The sequence below is a fragment of the Melospiza melodia genome, chromosome 1 (genome assembly GCF_035770615.1).
Source record: "Melospiza melodia melodia isolate bMelMel2 chromosome 1, bMelMel2.pri, whole genome shotgun sequence".
In the NCBI taxonomy this organism is placed as follows: domain Eukaryota; kingdom Metazoa; phylum Chordata; class Aves; order Passeriformes; family Passerellidae; genus Melospiza; species Melospiza melodia.
Genome location: NC_086194.1, coordinates 160,291,946 through 160,311,410, shown reverse-complemented (window position 1 = coordinate 160,311,410; position 19,465 = coordinate 160,291,946).

Sequence of the window (19,465 nt, the reverse complement as noted above, 5' to 3'; positions counted from 1 at the left end):
CACTGGTAAAAGAATTTTTCCTTTTTGATCTGGATCCAAAAAATAAAGCTGTTTAAATACACTTAACATGCGGCTGTTGCACCCTTTCCAAACAGAAAACAAAGAGACATGCACTAAGTCCTTATTTGCTGAACTGCACCTTTGTTCTAGGCAGAATGCTAATGGAAAACCTGCTACTTACACTGCTCCTGCTACTTTGCAAAGCAATGATTTGATCTGACAAAGAGCTTCTAGCAAAAAATATCCTGTTAATAAAATCAGAACCACTGTGCTGCACCCTTTCAGAGTGAATGTGGGCAGAAACCAGCAGCAGTTCAGGGCATGAATAAGTGAAGCTGAAGGATATAAAAGCCTTGGCCATGGTAGTGCATGGTAGTGTTTGTTGCCCTTCCAAGAAATTCTTGTGCAAGCATATTCAAGCAATGAAAATAAGATTTGATTGCTGACTAATTCTGTCAATTTCTTAATATGCTTCTATCAACTCCATTGAGGCTGTCTCAAAGACAGTGAGAATCAAACATGTCAGTCCTTTCCTGGAGTACTATACCCCTTTTGTGAAGAACACAGATTGTTTAAAATGAAAAAGATGTAAAACCAGCTGTAAGATGATGTGAATCAAGGAAAATACAGTGTAAAATTAGGAATACATACTTTTTTTTGGTTTTTGTTTTTCTTTTATTCATTAAGTCCATGATAGTATTTGAGTAATTTAATTTCTATGAGGCATAAATCAGTGAATTCTGGTTTGGACAGTGCCATCTGTCCCATTGCAAGTGTCACAGCTGGGATTGGGAAAAAATATCCATACTTTTAATGAATTTACTCCCATCCTTTGAAGATTGTAAGTAGAAAGTTGATTACATTGACATTCAGCTTTTTCACTCATTAGTAAATATTCACAAACTCCTAAGTAAGGAGGGGTAAAAAGGTATGAAAAGTAACAGTTAAATCATAGGATAGCAGTGGAGTTAATTGCTATTCTACTCTCTGGAGACACTCTTATCTACCCCAGTTCCTTGGGTGTTTTCCATGTCTATAGTATAGGTAGCCCTTTCTGTTTTGGGGGGATTTCCGTCTTGTTTTCATTGTCTCAGGAGTGCTTTCCTGCACTGCTTATGTGTGTGACTGCTTTATTGCCCTTTTTTATGTGAATCTCATTCATGTCCTTCTCTTCTGGCCACTTGCCAGCCAGAGAACAGCTTCTCATATCCCATTTATCTTCCTAATAAGTCTCTTCTTGAAACTCCTAGGGTCTCCATATAAATGACTCACAATCCCCCTGTGGAAGTAGCTGCTGTCTTAAGTGCTTTGTTGACTCAGGTGTTTGATCTCATCTTTCTCAGATCTCTTTGAAGTACTTTATTAATTCCAGAGGGAAAAGAATATCACCTGAAATCCAGGTTTCTTCTTCAGCTCAGCTTCGATGTTGTTCTGTTTTCAAGAAGGAGCATGGAATCTCTTGAAGTGCACTGTTAAAACCAGCTAATTGCTGACACTCGATCACAAGAACCCTTCCACAACGTAAATATGATTATTTAGTTTAAACCTACAGCAGATTTTGAAAAATCACTGGGAAAAACCATGGCAGTAGGTGCCTGCACTTATGCTGGAGAAAGCTGGTTCATTCCAGTAGCACTGATATCAAACGGGCTCTGTTTTGGAAAGGGATTAGCACTGTTTTAATCTCTTTAATATTCATAGGATGGTTTGGTTTGGAAGGGACCTTGAAAGATCATCTAGTGGGTGAAAGGACCTTGAAAGATCATCCACCCCATGTGAGGCAATATCATATCAAGATGTTTATATATGAATTAATGTTCTGCCAGATTGTTTGGGGTTTTTTTTTTTTGTATTTCTTTTTTAATCATCGCGGGAGGGGCTGCCGGAAAGGTTTCCCTCCTCCCGCCGCGGTGCCTGCGGGGCGGGGCGGGGCGGGGCGGGGCGGCCGCGGCCGGGCTCCGTCTCCAGCACCGCGGACAGCGCCCGCCCGCCCGCCCGCGCCCTCCGCGCTCGGAGCTGCGCCCGGCGCAGGCAGGCCGCGGCCGGTTGTCTTAGCGGGATGCAAACCAGACTCCAGTCTTACGGGAACCGCGCTTATGCAAGGAGCGTGATTGATGATAATGGGAAATGGACTCGCCCTTGGACATCCTGAGTAGGAGAGCTGAGTGATTTGCGCCTCTCTGAGTGTAACGTCGAGAGGGCTTTGAACAGCAGAAGACACGTAACATAGCCAAGTGTATTATATATACACTGAGGTCCACTCGGTGTTACATTAGATAAATTTTATCTGTGGCATGACCTGAGTACTTCACTTAGATGAGTCAGAGGATGTGCTTCATAAAATTTATGCTCCAGGGCAGGTGGCGTGAATTGCAGAAATGAAAAGGTATAAGCAAAACATTATTTACATCTTATGTTGTTTAAAGGGTTGAGTCTATATAGAAAATAACACAATTCAACAAAGCCAACAAAATTACAAGCTGATCAGATTGTCTTTCTGAAGCTTCTTGGATCATTCCAGTGCTGCTCTGTGCTTAGCATCTGGGTAGAAGGACTGATGTTTTCTCAAAAAGCTCTGCCTTTATTGCACATGAACCTCTGGCTGTGGAGCACATCCACGAGAAAATCTCCTGATTTTCCTGCTTGCGATATTTTGGCTCTTGATGAAAGATCAGAGCTCATTGCTGTTATATAGTGCATGCAGAGTGATTTGAGCCCTTTCATCTGAACTCAAGTATTATTCAGGGAAAGCTTAAAACAAAGGGGCAATTCTTAAAATTCCATGCAGGCAAGATTGTTCAGTGGAAAGAAAAAGTGATTTTTTTCAGTGTAAAACCCTGAATATATAGTAGTCCTAGTTAAGAATAAATCGTCTTAATTATGTGTATTTAAAGCAGTACTTGATATTATTGTTGAAGTTTTCACATGCACATTAAATTGGTTTTTTTACACATAGGGTTGTAGCTGCTTCTCCAATCTTGAAATATGAAATGGCTTTCAAAAAAGCAGACATACTTCTGAGCAAGTGCAGCCTGTCAAGTTCTGTGCATAAAAAGAAATCATCCCATGACCTGCTTTTCTGTTCAATGTGTTAGCTAAAATGTTTTTGGCACAACAACAGGAGAGATGGCTCCTTGGCTCCTTGCCATATGCGTCTTTTTCATACCTGGAGTCATCAGCTTCCTGACTCCCCTCCCTTTCTTCCTCACTGTAGCCCTAGAATACAAAATACTCCATAAATGTACATTTGCTTGTACATTAATTATAATGGTTTTCACACCTCAATGTTAAATTGAATGTATGTATATATGAAGTTCTCAAAAATGATGGATAAGATAGCCTATCTGTAGGCTTTTGGGCAGATATGAGATAATTCACAGTAGTATTTTTAGAGGTGCACGTGTTTGAAGATTGTGGTTTTTTTCCCTTGAGCTTCACACAGTCCTAGGATGCACTGACACAGATATCCTTAAACCCAGCAGCGATCTTTAACAAGCCGTGATCTAAGCACAAGCAGAACAACAGTCAGTTTGCCCCGCAGTGTTTGTGAAGGACAGAGGAGGCACAGGAGCAGGGCACACGCACCCCCCTGAAGCTCCTGTTGCAGCTGAGGAGGATGCAGAGCAATCCTTGGAGCAGCCATGCCATCTCCATGGCAACAGAGCGCAGGGATGACGACTCCGTGTTGAGCATGCCCTGTTCCTATTGCTATGCAGCCTCTTGCCGCAGGAATTTTTCCGTGCTGTCTCCAAACAGAACCTTGCTTTTCACTCAACCATCTGGAAATACAGAGGTTGCAGAGCAGTCCTGTACTGCTAGACAAGACTGAATAAACAAAGGCAAATTTTATGTCAGAAGGCTAAGCCACCACAAATGTAAAAGCCATAAATCCACTTGTTGAGGAGACTCTGGAATGAATTCTGCACTTATTGAATAAGTTAGGTGACATTGCATGCTTTTAGATTCCTTCTGTTCCCTCCCCACTCAGGAAGCTCAGCTGTAAATTTTCCTGCTGCTCAGTGAAAGGAGGTGGGTTAGACAGTATGTTACCCACAACCACCTCTGAATCACTTGGAAAAACCTGTTCTTTTTTCCTCAAAGAGGAAAGCAGCAATGGGTTCAAATTAAATTACCGGAAGATATCAATGGGGGAAAGGTATTTTCTAAACAATATTTTAAAAGCATCCAGTGATTTGGAACCCGGTTATTGGTGGATGGCTCCTTGTCAGCAAACTGAGCCTGCTCTATGCACACACCAGATTTCTCCACTTTTCTCCAAGCCAAGCAGCACCCAGATAACTAGTAGTGTGAATGTATGCTATGGTGCACCTCTCATCAAAGTTTTATAGCACAGACTTACTGTCATGCTCACCACGACTTCTGGGGTGCAGACAATGTGAGCTCAGGGTTACCGTGGACAGTTGAGCAGATATACCACAAAGACTTTCATACATTTTGTTCCATGGTTAGTGCAGTAAATTTGTATGCAGGCACCACATTTCACATAACACATGCCTGAGATTCAAGTTTGCACACACCAAGGGCTGAACATGATGCAACGCCCCACAGCTCAAACCATGACCTTTCTCTTTGCTTATGTTTCTGAATATAACACTTATATTTAGAATATAAGGAAGTGTGACTCATTAATCTCCACAGATTTTGTCCTTCTATTGGCACCTTTCTCATTTCTTTCCCCAGCAAATTAATCTCTTTGCTCTCTGTAATGTAAGGTTTTCTTTATTTTACTGTTTTCATTGCTCCTTTTTCTGGGATTTCCTACTATGTCTGTACAGAGAATGTTGGCATGGCCAATGGGCAGAAGGATTGGAATCCCTAAGGCAGGAAAATGTAATCTGATTTGCATAGTATTTTCCTGTAATGGTGAATCTTCCACTGAAGCATCAAAAAGAGGATTTATACATGGTCAAGGATTTAACCCATAGTTCCTAGATATGATGGTGATAAATATGCCAGAAATTCACCCCCAAAGACATTTTTGTTAATATGCACAGGAAATGAAGGATGTAGAGCTGCCTGTACTTGTTTTTTTCTAATGACTAGATTCTGAATTTTTTTCTGGCTTTAAATGAAATATTTTAATTACATTTCTGTTTTAAACTGTGTGTATTTTTTTTGCTGAATGTACCAAGTGGTGACACATGAAACGGCATATCTTAAAAAGCGAGGAGAATAAAGACAAGGTTTCTGAGATGCTGTTTTTGAAACTAACATTTACTGACAAGTTTGTTACACTACCCAGCAGTGCTGACCTTATTATGCCAGTCTCATCTTCAGGAAACCTCCATGCAGCAATGGGAAAAGAGGGTAGCCTATTTTTATAAAATACAGTGTTCACAGATCACAATGCTCACTGAAGCAAACACATCTTATGATGACTTTAAAGGAATAATAATAATAATATTAATAATAATAAGGTAGTTTTTTCTTGTAAGAGAAAATCTGCTACTATTCAAAGCACTGTGCTGGATTATAACCAGGGCAGATAGGCAGCAATTTTGCCTGAGAATTCAATGGATAAGGCATTTGAGAATAAATCTCTAAGCCAGATGTTATTAGCAGTGGTGTGTTTGTTTATGTGCCAAGGTTTTGGGAGCAGGGGGGCTGAAGGGCTGGCTGCTGTGAGAAGATACCAGAAGCTTCCCCATGTCAGACAGAGCCAGTGCCAGACAGCTCCAAAACAGCCACTGGCCAGAGCTGAGTCCTTTAAGCTTTGTTGGTAGTGCCTCTGTGATAATGTGCTTAAGAAAGGTTAAAAAGTGCTGCACAGCTGTTGTGAGAGACAAGTGAGAAAATGTGAGAAAAACAGTCCTGCAGACAGCAAGGTCAGTGAAGAAGGAGGGGGAGGAGCACAGATTCCCTTGCAGCCCATGGAAGAGACTCTGGTGCTGCACAGTGTCTCCCTGCAGCTCGGGGGATGTGCCCTGAGGGCAGCTGTGGCCCATGGAAACCCGGCAGTGGAGCAGGTTCCTGGCAGGAGCTGTGCTCTGTGGGAGAGGATCCATGCAGGAGAAGGTGTCACTGGCAGGATGTGAGGAGGGCCCACCCAGGAGAAGTTTGCTCCCAGAGGACTGTTCTCATGGGAAGGATCGACACTGGAGAAGTTTCTGAAGGACTGTGTCCTGTAGGATGTGCCCCGTGCTGGAGCAGTGGAAAAGCATGAGGAGGAAGGAGCAGCAGAGGCAAAGTTATGAGTTGTGAACTGTCTCCAGCCTGCATGCCCCATCTCCCTGACCTACTTGGGGCAGAGACAGTAAAAGAGTCAGGAGGGAAGCTAAGCCTGGGAAGAAGGGTTGGTGGAGGCGAAGGTGTTTTTAATTTTTTTTTTATATTTATCACTTTCCTGCTGTTATTAACTGACAAGAAATCAAATATTTTTTACTGAAAGTCATGTCTCTTTTGCCCATGATGGTATTTGGTGAATCATTTCCCTGTCCTTAGCTCAATTTATGAGCTTGTTGCAGTCTGGCTCACTGCAACCCCGAGTCCAATCCAGCTGGGGGGAAAGTAGCAAAAACAGAGGGATGGGACGATGGACTTGCCTGAAAAATAAAGAACTTTTATAGCAAAATAACAAATGTAGAAACTGCATGATCTGAGGGGCAATATCCAAAGACCAGGGGGCGTGGTGAACATAGCAAAATATATGGGGGTATTCTGAGGGCAGGGCACAAACATGAACTTGGAACATGACCTTGTACGTGACAGGTCCCAAACCAACAGAGAACTAGAACCTGAAACATGACCTATTATAGAATAATCCCATTAACATACTACATCCCATGACCACATTCTTCTCACCATAACCTGGTATCTCCATTTTGATATCCTGCTTTCCATGGTCTCAGGTTGATGCCTCCTGTATAAACCACCGAGGCTAAACCACCATTCATCCCAGCCAGTTGTGTTCTTACACACATTTGCTGATAATCTCAGTGGAGGTGACATAAACGACTGCCTTCTGTCACCAAAGAGGATCACTTGTTTGGATTAGTGAACCATGCTTGAGAGAAGCTTCCCCAGTAATGGCTTATCTTATATTTCAGTGGAAGGGCAAGGATTTCAGTTTCCACAGCTGTCAGTCTGATATGTGTTTCGATGTCTCGTATCTCCTGAAGGTAGTAGCCCTGCAGAGCTTTCCTGTTTCAGTTTGACTCAGATCAAACTGATGTTACTGACAAGGAATGAGATCTTTAGAATATGACCTTCTGCTCTGTGAGCTCATTTCATTTGAAAGGGAATCATAGAATCGTTGAGTTTGCAAAAGACCTGTAAGATCATCAAGTCCATCCAGTAACCCAGCACTCCCAAGTCCACCACTAAACCATGTCCCCGTGCCCCACATGTCTGTTAATTACCTCCAGCGAGGGTAGACTCAACCACTTCCTTGGGCAGCCTGTTCCAATGCTTTACAATGCTTTCAGGGAAGAAATGTTTCCTAATATCAAACCTAACCTTCCCTGGACACAATTTGAACTGATTTCCTCTTGTCCTATCACTCGTTACTTCACAGAAGAGACCAAACCCCACCATACTGCAAGCTGCTTTTGGGGAGTTGTAGAGAGTGATAATGTCCACCCAAACCTCCTTTTCTCCAGCCTAAACACCCCCAGCTCCCTTAGCTGCTCCTATCATCTTCCAGCTGTCAGCCTCAGCGTCAGAGTAGATTTATACTGTTTACACACTAAAGAAAATAAGAAAACTTGATTTTCTGGAGACTTTGATCACTTGCTGTTAGAAAGCTGGGAAGCTTCTTGTTATCGATATTAGAAGTTGTGCACTTCTTTGAATCAGTCAAAGTGAACTTTGGTGCTACTGTAACCAAACATTTAAAATCAGATAAATGAGGGATAAAATGTTCTAAATTCCCATAAAGCACAAGCTGTAAAACAATATGTGAAAATATTATGAGTTTAATGAAGGTGCATGCATACAAAGAAGGTATGTATTTGCTGTAAAGTTAAGAACCAAAGTAATGAGAAAAAAAGTCTTCCTTTCTTCAATGAAATATTGAGTTTACTTAACCTTCTATTTTCCCAGCCCCTTTAGAATTAAGGAAAATGTGGTATATGTTTTCCTCTGATGCCAAATACTGCTGTGAAGTCCTAGTGAGACTTTGTGAGTATTGTTCAGAAATAAAATTCCCCTCCTATTTTGTAAGTAGATTAGAAAAATACAAAGCTGAATAAATGTACCTTTTTGCCCGGCAGGTGGATGGATACACCTTACCCCAAGTTGCAGTCTGTGTGAAAGAAATATTGCTTAGCTTATCTATAATTTATCATGACTAGTCTGGATTCCTGTGCTTTTTATATGAAGTGATGGTGATGGCATGCTAGGAGTATGTTACTGAACTTCAAAGAAACCAGGCAAACAGAGAAAAGAGAGTGAGAAAAGTTGAACGCTGATCAGACTTTCTACCTGTCAGCAGTTGCATTTTAGATCAAAGATTTTATTTATGTGCAAAAACTGTAGTCCATCTCAGTAATCAAAACAATTTCTAACACCGCAGTGAAAACAAAGCCATAGAATTTCCCGCTGGTTTTTCCAATGTTTCTATAGAATTTCATCGTCTCCTCTCCACTGACAGGAAACAGGAACCCTTCAAGTCTTTTCTTTTTACTTTATCATCAACCTACAAATGTCTATGTTCTGTGAAGAAAATCTCTAGATCCACCCTCGTGCAATTTCCATTGTATTCATAACTGAAAAATCAAAAAATCTTAGGTGTGTGGATGGTTCTGTCTTTCTTCTCATTAAACCCTTTTGTTCAGGTGCTGTGTAACAGAGACCTCTGAACCTGGTAACTCTTGATGTGGGTTCTGCTGTGTGAGCTGATCTGAAGATAGCTTCACACAGAGAATTTTGTTACTGATTCTTCTGAGCTGGTTTTATCTGTAGCCAGTTTGTTTCAGCAGCACTTCTATTTCTACTCGTAAGCATATCAGTTCTGTATATTATCTGCAATGTTATTAATTCCAGAATGATATGTAGCAGGTATTTTGCTTTTAGACTAAAGTGTATTTTAAAATATGTGACAGCATTTTTTTAAATTTGAATGTGGTGGCCATCCTTGATATAGGGTTGTTCTGAATCCAGTGCTGAGTACTTCTGTTCTTACATTCACAGTTAATATGAGAAAAGTAGGGTAGCAGTTACCAGACCATAAATTTATCTATAAAATCCTACTCCAGTGCTCACCCTGTAATCTAAAAAGTCCTAATGGAAGACAGAAGTAGCTGACAGTAAGAAAAGGTCACAATCATTAAATCACATTCCATTTGTTCAGGCAGTCTGGCTTTCCTCAAGCTTGTTGTGGGGGCTGTTTTTCAGCAGAGACTGTATTTTCATGCATTGAGGAACACCAGAACTCAGTAACTCACTTTAATTTTCTCACTGAAATTAAGCATTTATGCTCCTTTGCTGCTGAAGAGTATTATAAAAAATTCATCACTACAGGCAGATCCTGAGAGCTGCTCAAAGCAACCTTGACTTTCCAGTCTATCTCTTTGGTTTGGCTGTGAGGTTATTATGGACTACTTATGCCTTTGCTAAAGGCATTTAAACAGGTTTCCAGCAATTCTATGACCCATTGATCTCATAATACAGAGCCATCAGGCTTGTCAAGTGTGAGGCACCCTTGATATATCTGTGCTGGCTGCTCTCAGTCAAATTTTTGTGCCTGGAAATGTCCTCCAGGAAAGTTTGTTTCCTAATTTTCTTATGGACAAATATTAAGATAACAGGCTTCTTCTTATCTTGCCTTTCAAGATGGGTGCTACAATTGCCTTTACTACAGTCACTGGGGATTTCACCTTAATTCTGTGACCTTACAATGATGACTTAGAGTGGCCTTACAATAGCAAATGGCAGCTCTTGTACCCACAAACACATCTCATCTAGTTCTATAGGCTTCTTTGCACTCACTTTTCTGAAGTGATCTCTAGTTTTGTTCAAAAAGTCATAAATAGCTGCATAGTGGGAAAGTGTCTTCACAGTTGATCTTAATATGGGAACAATTGCACCATTTTCATTGTACTTGGAAGTTATAAAAGTATCTGTAAATCCAAACCAGCTTAATAAAGGATTGAAAAGGGGTAAATTGGGCTATAATAATACTGCTCCACAATCTTTAAATCAGACTACATTTAGTCTGGTATGGATTCCCTCTTATATAAATTTCAGGGTTTTGGTGATTTGGGGGGGGTGTTGTTTGTTTGTTTGCTTGTTTGCTTGTTTTCTTTTTTTTTTTTTGTAAATTTGAATCTTTCTTCTGGCAGATTTATATAGACAAAACAACTGTGCCTGACAGAGTTACTCAGTAAATGTCATGCATTAAATCTGATCTGAAAATAAGTGTCTTTCAATACACAAGATAACAGGGGCTTTTGAATGTTCTCTCTTTCTAAGGCATTTATTGTCTTAGCATACATCTGAATGCAATGAATAAAAATTGAGGAAAATTTCATTAATTCCAGCCTAAAACTGTATGTCATGCTTCAGGGGGCAGCATTCTAAAAACATACTGTGTTTGTCAGATTGAACTGGTTAATGTATGGTGGTATGAATATAAATTCACATGGGACAGGGCCACTCTGGTTGGTATGCATGAACTATCACTTATTTCTATTTTTTCAGGAAATTCAGTCTTAACTAAATAACTTCCTTGCAGAGATTTTTGGTGAGGCCAGTTTGTTTGTTTGTTTGTTTGTTTGTTTTTTGCATTGCAGATTATTGGATTTTACATTGTACTGTTGGATTCAAGCACAGCATTGCCATCTGGCCAAGGGAGGCGATTGTCCCCCTGGTGTGTCCCCACCTCGAGTGCTGTGTGCAGTTTGGGGCTCCACAGCACACAGTTTCAGAGTGTCCAGAGAAGGGCCACCAAGGTGGTGAAAGTCCCCAGGGCCAAGACTCACAAGCAGTGTCTGAGGTCACCTATTTGGCACAGCTTGAAGAAAGGAAGGCTGAGGAGTGACCTTACCACAGCCTGTGATTTCCTCAGGGAGGGCAGCGGAGGGAGAGGTGCTGATCTCTCTCTGGTTACCAGCAACAGGACACAAGGAAATGGAGTGAAGCTGTGTCCCAGTAGGTTCAGATTGGACATTAGGAAAAGTTTCTCCACGAAGGAAGTGGCCAATCACTGGAAGAGCCTACCCAGGGAAGTGGTCATGGCACCAAGATGGCTAGAGTTCAAGAACTGTCCGGAGAGTGCTCTTAGTCATATTTTTAAAATTTTACCTAGTCCTGCAAGGAGCAAAGAATTGGACTTGATGATCCTTATGGGTACCTTCTGACCTGAAATATTTTATTATTCTATGTGTCAAAATGTGTCTAAATAATAAACAAAATCTTCTAGGCAGACAGATTTCCACAGGATATGCTTATACCCACTTCCTGGGATCTGGAGAAATTTTGGCAATGCCTCAGAGCTCACACACCAGGAGCTACAGGAAAGCAGAGGACTGGTCCCATGGGGTGTTGAGCTCCTTCAAATCTCTTGGGTGTCTCTGAGATTTGGGCGTTATGAAGAACCCTCTGTGACTGAGCCTACAGAAGCCAGGCTGTGGCCCCACAGGGTTGGAGAGCTTACTGTGTGCACCAGGAGAGAGACTGAAGGTTTGCTGCATTGGGTAGGAATTATGGTCCTTCCATTTAAATAGTCACTGTTCTCTTCCTTCTTTACTCTGCTGCTCTTCCTCCCCATGATGGCCTTGACTCTGACTTCACTGGTGAAGAGCAAATGGTCTTTCTATAGCGTTTGTCTCCACCACCTGGCCATAATGACACCTGGAATAATGCAGCCTCATGCAGATCTTGTCTCCAGAGGTAAGCTTTAGCTTAAAATGAAAAGCTGTGTAAAACTTTTGCTTATCTGATAGTGTATCATCTGTAAGTGGGTAGCATGGCAGCTGCTCAAACCTGTTCTATTTATTTTTTCATTTTTTTTCTTTTTGTTTGTTCAAGTCTTGCAGTCTGAATGTTAGGGGGAAAAAGTGAATTCAGAACTGAATCTCCCTTTCACCTTAGAAGTGAAATCCTGGGGAAAAAAATCCCTTCTCAATCACACAGAGAATATAATTTTCTGATTTAGCTTGATTATTTCAGCTTTCTTGAAAATTCTCATAAGCCAGATCAAACTGCTCAGAAAAATTCAGAGTGATAGCTGGAATCGGTCTGGCTTCATGGTTCTTTAGAGACAAGTGATTTTGGGGGACAATTTCTAAATGTCTCCAAATGAGAGCAAATGCTGACACCCAGAGGCAGGATCATGTAACACTTTACGGTGGCTCATGCAAATGTGAACACCGCACCTCGAAAGGAGCGTCAAGAATGGCTTCTGGGGAACCTTTTCACATACTTAGCTGTAGTTCGGGTTAATATTTGTATAAACCACTTTGAGCAGGAGGTCAGACTAGAGACTTCATGAGGTTCCTTCCAGCCTGAATTGCTCTGCAATTCTGTGACTGATTTCACACAACAATATTACATGTTGAGAAGAGCGCGGGACTGGGGACTACTTGTAGAAAACTTCATTTAATTAATTATCTTAGCACCACTTTGAGACAGAGATAAAGGAAGACCCAGCTACTTACATCATCACATAATTTTTTCTCATTCTATAGTATGAGGTAAGAATAATCTACAAAACTACCTTTTAGTCTGAAATTCAGTCAGGCTGGGAGGCTGTAAAATATGAGGAAATATCAGACCATAAACTATGAAGATATTTTATTAAAAAATACATCTGTCCACAGTAACAAGGCTAAAAATAAAATACCTAATGACCATTCATTGCTTTTATAAATTGAAGCTGCTGTGGTTTTGTTGGTCTGCAGAAATATTTCTAAATATTGAACAGATCTTGCCTTACAGAAAAAGTGAGGGAAGACTGATCTAAGGAACAGCTTCCTATTGTCATAAGGGGACTGAATGATGATTGCCATTGCTCAGAAGTAAATATGCCATCACGTAACTCATAACTCTGTCATTATGCTTCCGTTCTGGCTTTTTCTAATTTCCAGGTGCTTTATTTTATGATATTAAACATGCTATCACATAGGATGAGTGTAATGAGTGTAAATGTTGGAGTTATTAAATTCACTGCAAAGACTTCAGGGATTTTCTCTTCCCTGCCTTTTTCTCAGCAGAATGGTAATCCTAAAAGTATTCAACTTATATATTTCTGGTTTCAGTGCCCTATGTGCATGAATCCAGACCCTAAAGACATGAGTTGTGCTCAGTCTTTGCCTGCCCTGTAAAGGAAAAGGATTTCTTCAATAACTTTTGCTGACACTGGCCTGTGCGGGTGGTGCAAGCTCCCACTGCTAACAGGTAAGCAAGACGTGTGTATCTGATGCCAAAAGCTCTCCAGGGATCTCTAGCTGGGATAAAGCAGGCTGGTGTGTGAGACTGCATGCTGCTGGACGCAATAAACTGTCTCTAGAGACACATCTTCTGCTGATATTCAATACTGCTTGTGGCTGAGCTGGAGCCAGTACATGGAGTCATAGCTGTGGTGTGTTTGAGCACAGGCAGCCTCTCTGCATGGCTGAGCTCATTATTGTACACTCCCAGCCAGTACTGTGGTGTCTGGTGTACTTGAAAGACTCTCCTCTGGAGGTGGGACAGAGCTCTTCGTTGCTGCTCCAGCCCTTTATTTCTGCCTTTTTGTTCTCCATGACAGCTGTGTCCTATCCTCATATTGGAAATAGGAAATCCAATTTTTTCCTACTTGCTGTGAAACCTTGGGTGGGTTCTGCTCCTCTCTTGCACCACAGCTCTTTTCTATCACTGCTGATCCTTATTCAGTGTTTCCAAGTCTGCCTGTGGCTGCTCCAGGTTTCTCTTCGCTTGACATTGTCCCTTCCACCTCCATATCACTGTATCATTCCCTTTAGAAAAAATTACAGGAGGAAAAAAAATCAGTTGTTCTAGACAAGTTTCAATTTCTGGTTTGGTACATTGCCCATAAAACATATTTCTAAACTAATCTAGTCTTCTGCTGTCAGTCTGAACACCTTCCAACCTGTTGACAGGAACATTTTATTTCAGACTTGTCACCAAATACTGGAAACGGATGGAGCAGCTGTTACTGTGTGTGTTCTAACACATAATCATAGAATCATTTAGGTTAGAGAAAACCTTTAAAGATTCAACCATTTCAACCAGTTCAACCATTAACTTAACATTGCCAAGTTCACCCCTAATCCATATCTCTAAGTACCACATCTACATGTCTTTTAAATCCCTTCACAGTGGTGATTCCACGCTTCTCAGGGCAGTGACAAAAGGTGACTCTGAACATCGAGAAGGAGCAAGCTCATAAATGTGGGATGGGGAATGACTTGGTGCTTCGCTGCACGTCAGACTGGGACAATGGCTTCAACTAGAGTAGAATAAACTTTTAGGGCCACAAGATGGCAGAAGGGAACAAGGCAAGGCTGCAGGGAAGGGATTTGCGCAGCTCTAGATTTTCCTCACCTTTGAGCCAAATAATAGTTAGGAACAGTGATTCATTTACCTTCTGGAACACAACGGGATCTCCATAGCAAACAAAGGAAGTGTCTTCACTGATGCTGAAGGGAAGCAGGTGACACTCAGGACACAGTTGACATTGAAAAACCTGCATAGTAATAACTCAGAGACTAAAGACATCAAGAGTCAAGGAGCATTCCGGCTTTTATAATGATGGTCTTTAAAAGAAGTATATACCATAGGTATAAATTTTCTACTCTCAAGTATGAGTATGACCATAATAAAAAAACCTTTCTTTTCCTGATTTTGTGCTTTTCTCTTTTTTTCCATTATTTTCTTTTTTTTTTTTTTTTTCATTATTGTCTTTATATTTTTTTATCATTTTCATTATTGTCTCAACTAAATGTACCCATCAGGGTGCAATCCCTGACTTGATGCAGTATATGTTTATCACATGTCATTCATTTTTCCCTAATTTAATGCAAATAACTACGTCTCCTTAAGTGGCCAAAAGCCTGAGCAATCTTTTCTCCTGGGCTCTTCCCTGTTTGGGGCAGATAATGTGCCCACCAAAGCTGAGACTTTGCTGCTCTGAGCAGCTGTGGGCACCCTGAGAGCTCATGCCCTGAGATGAGCCACCAAGGTCCCTGCTGAACACACTGCCACAAGCAGCGCTCACCAGGAGCTGCTCAGCTCTGCTCTTCTTTGATGTCTGAATCTGTGTACTGCAAGCATGGTACACTTAACAGCGCTCACCAGGAGCTGCTTAGCTCTGCTGAGTGGTTGTGACTCTTGCTCACAGTCCTGGAAGCAATTAACAAGTCACTTTTGCATCCAGTAGATCTGGCCTCATGACTTACCAGTACTTTTTGATTGTTTATTTGAGAGGGGGTAGTGGTTCTGTGCAGATTTGTCACCTTGCAATGTAAGCCATGTACAAATGACACAAATACAATGTGCCTTAGCAAGGAGCTAAACAGCACCAGCCTGGCAGCTCTCCAGGGCACAGGCCCACTGAATTACAAGTGAAAATCAGCTTGTAAAAGCTGTAGAGCAGCTTTTAGCCATTGCCCACCATGAGAAGCAGCCCTGTCTGTGGGCCCCTGTCTTTGTGTCCCCCATGCCCTGCATGAGCAGTGTACAGAAGTGGGGGAAGAGGGTGTAGAGGTGTCCTGGCTTGTTTTTTAGTTAAAGAGGCGTATTTGGGATGGGCTGAAGCCAGGCCATGTGCTTGCAGGCACATGGCTGGCCAGGGCTGGGCTGTGGTGCTCTGGGGGCTGTAGCTCATCCATTAGAGCACAAGTTGAACAGCAGCTGCCATAGGCCAGGCTGGGTTATGGGCAAGCATTCCCAATGGGATCGGGGCTGCCTCAGCTGCTCCAGCTCTGAGCTGGCCCTGAGTCCTGAAGACAGCCCTACTGCCCTTATCACTGTAACAGAACTTGATATTCCTATTGCTATTTTAGTCCTATTGTTTCCTGACTGGGATTGTTGCCTCCTGGCTTTCAGGTAGCACTTTAAGCTTCTGATTTTACCAAGCAAGTCCTAAAAAGTCAGTTGATGACAGTTTGAGGGATGACCTGTGTTGGCACATGTAGTGTGGCTGGGAAAATGGATCCTACCTTCACATATGGAGGCTTGACACTTGTTTCCAGCCAGGCAGAGTGGAAATTAGAGTAGTCTTTTGTTTCTCAGCAGAGTGATCAAAACTCCAGGCTGGAGAGGTCCCTTTGGCTTGTCTAATTGGGCTGATCTACTATCTGTAAGTAATTACACATACCCTTGACTCTGTAGCACTTTCCTGTTCCCCATTCTGTATCTTCATTGGGTGAGAGGCTGGACTGTCACTGGTTGATTGCTCAAACAATCGATCACTTAATTGCCCATCACCAGAGGCTACAGTTGGATGTTGAGTGAGATAACGGAACAGGCTGATAAGAGGCAAATCCAATGAAGTTGGATAGTGCTTTTTATCATGCCAAGGACCTTATACAAGTGGCTCAACCATGAAAACTCACCTCTGGAAAAGTATTGGCACATTCACATGTAGCCTGACAGTATTCATCTCTGCTGGTGGGTCATAATGGGCTAGAACTGACTCACTTAGCTGATGTAAGAGGCATCTTAAAAGGTGCCATAACCTTCAAAGACACCCACAGTGTCCCATGATCCAAAGTATTACATCATCCAGCATAAAACTTCCTGCCCTAGGAGAAGTACCTGGGTGTTCCCACCTGGACCTGAGCAAATGTAAATCCAATGGACTCTGTGTTTCATGGACTTCCTCCACTCCCAATGGATCAAGAACAGGACCCTTACCACCAAGAAGACAAGAAGAAGAGGACCAATAGGATGCTGTCAGGATTCATATAGTGGTGATATTTTTTCTATTTCATCTGTCTCTCTGTCACTCTCATTTTCTCCTCCCACTCTCATTTCCTATTTTTTTCTCTCGCTTTATGTCACATTTATGGTTAAATAAAAATCCACAGTGTTGACTTCAGCACATGGTCTCATTTGAACCCTAATTTGGACAGAGGCATGTCTCTGATAATTTTAATAACCAGTGTACACTGCACTGGTTCTCTTGGCTTGGCCTCTCATCTGAAATCTGAACAGATTTTAAGGAGCCCATGCAGAGATGCTCCTCATGAAGCTGGATACATTCTGAAGGAACATGAAAGTTTTGATGGAAGTAATGAAAGATTGTCCACCTTTCTGTAAAACAAGTTAAAAATATTTTGAGGATGTTTTGACAGAATGCCCTTCAGATTAAGAATTGGAGAATGATGACAGAATTATCTCTCTTGTCTATTAGGCTGCCTTGGAACCATTTTAATATTTAGCTTGAAACAGATGTAATTTCTTGGTCCTCAATACAGGCTTTACTGCCTAACCTTCCTGTGCTGTAGTGAAAGGGCAAGAATATGGAAGGATAGATGATTTTGTGGAAACTGAGAATGAAACTGTTACTGTTTTATTTGGAAATAAAACAGTTTGTTAAAGATAGCTATAGCCTAACTGAATACTGAGGAGTAGAAAAAAGTGTTGCTTTCTTTCATCTATAGATGTCCATAAAGATCATGCTTTTCTGACTGTTCTCTTTCACGTTTCCTATTTCCCTGAATATTTCATGTGGGATTTCTCCACAAGAGCGGTGACTCAGTCCATGCAAACCACCAACTCTCCCACTTACCCTCTTGTGAAGGAAAATTTATTTTAGCTAAATTGGGTGATTACAGTCAGGGAGGAGAAATATTTGCCTTTTCAAGTGGAAGAGAAGTCAAAGAACCCTCAGAGTTCTTAAATGAGTTGAATGGCATCACCTAGCTGATCCCCTTGTACCCTCAAATTAAAAAACAAACTTTAGACCAGAATGGCTGTGCTCTGACTTCAAGCCAGGATATGATCACCTACCAGTGCCAGGTTTCCTGCCTTTGCTCCTATTTACAACCATGTTCCTATATAGCAGGGAAAATATGACTCAAAACACTCTCTGGCAATTTAGCAGTCATGAGATACGGACATTGCAAGACATTGAAACAGATTAGACATCAGTCTGCAATGGGTTGGCCAAAAAAAGAAATATATAATATTTCTTCTTTGATGTCTGAATTTATGTAGTCCAAGCATGGTGCACTTAATAGTCATCTAAAACTATATTTGCATGCAAATACAGGTGGATGTATATATATGTGCATATATATATATATATATATATGCACACATATATGAACACAGACATGCACACAAATCTTTCTCTATCTGCACACATATGATGGGAGCCACATGAAATATCTGTTCTGGTATATGCATGTTATGCATTTAATATACATATTAAATGTACCTATATCTACCTATATGGACATGTCTGTCCATATATATACACATATTTTACACATATGTGCATACTCATATATATATATATATATACATCTATGTCTTGTGAGTACAGATGATATAACTGTATGTATACATACAGTGCTTATGTGATTCCTAAAATTTAAGCCTTTTATGATAATGTTATTCAGTCACCATAATTCAGCTCTTTGTTGCCTAGAGACTGATGTCAAGAATGAAAGCACACTGCTCTTAGTCTCTTTCTTTCAGGCCTATGGGAGAGTGACACAGTACTGAGGCAGAAATCCTGATTTTTGAGACTCCACACAACTTTCATACCAGATATTGAATATTGAAATGTTAGTCCCAGCAATCATCCCAAGCATTGTACTGTAAACAGGATTTTTGAAGCCATTGTGTAGACTAGTGCTGATAGTAGTCACATTCTACTGAAATTTAAACAAATATGATGGGCGATGAGGCATTTCTTCTGTGAAAATTTGTGCAACTGTACCAATCCTGAAAAAGCCAGGCAATGCCATTTCATGTCATCATGTCCACCTGACTTAGTGCCAAAACATATCCTCCTGATGACTTTTTAAATACCAGGACTATAGCTAAAATGTTCCAGCAGTAGAGCTGATTGAGAATCAATTTCATGGCTTTTCAACAGCAATGTGTTCCGGCACTTCAGATTTCCTGCCAAAAAAAGAAAATGGAATTTATTCCTCCTGGGCATGCAGGAAAAAGAATATTCTAGTTTTTTTTCCAAAAGAAAGATTGTGATGAGATTTCTCTGTCTGTTACTTCCCTTCATTGCAGTAGATTTTAAATCTAAAGTTTAATTTCAATGATATTTAATTAGTTATTCTCGTCCTAAAACTTTAATGAAAAATGATGGCAGGGAAATGAGAGAGATAAAATTAGTGTCTCTGATGAGAAAAAGGCATAAGTCTGAACTCAGCTGATATTTCTTTTGTGGTTTGCAGGTTAGTCATTCAGCATTTTCATATGGCAAGTCAGCCACCATGGGCATAGTTGGAATTAGCAGGGAATTAGGAGGAAAAGGAGAATAGTGAGAGTTCAGATGTGGGGAAAATGTACATGAATTTTCAGTTTTTAAATT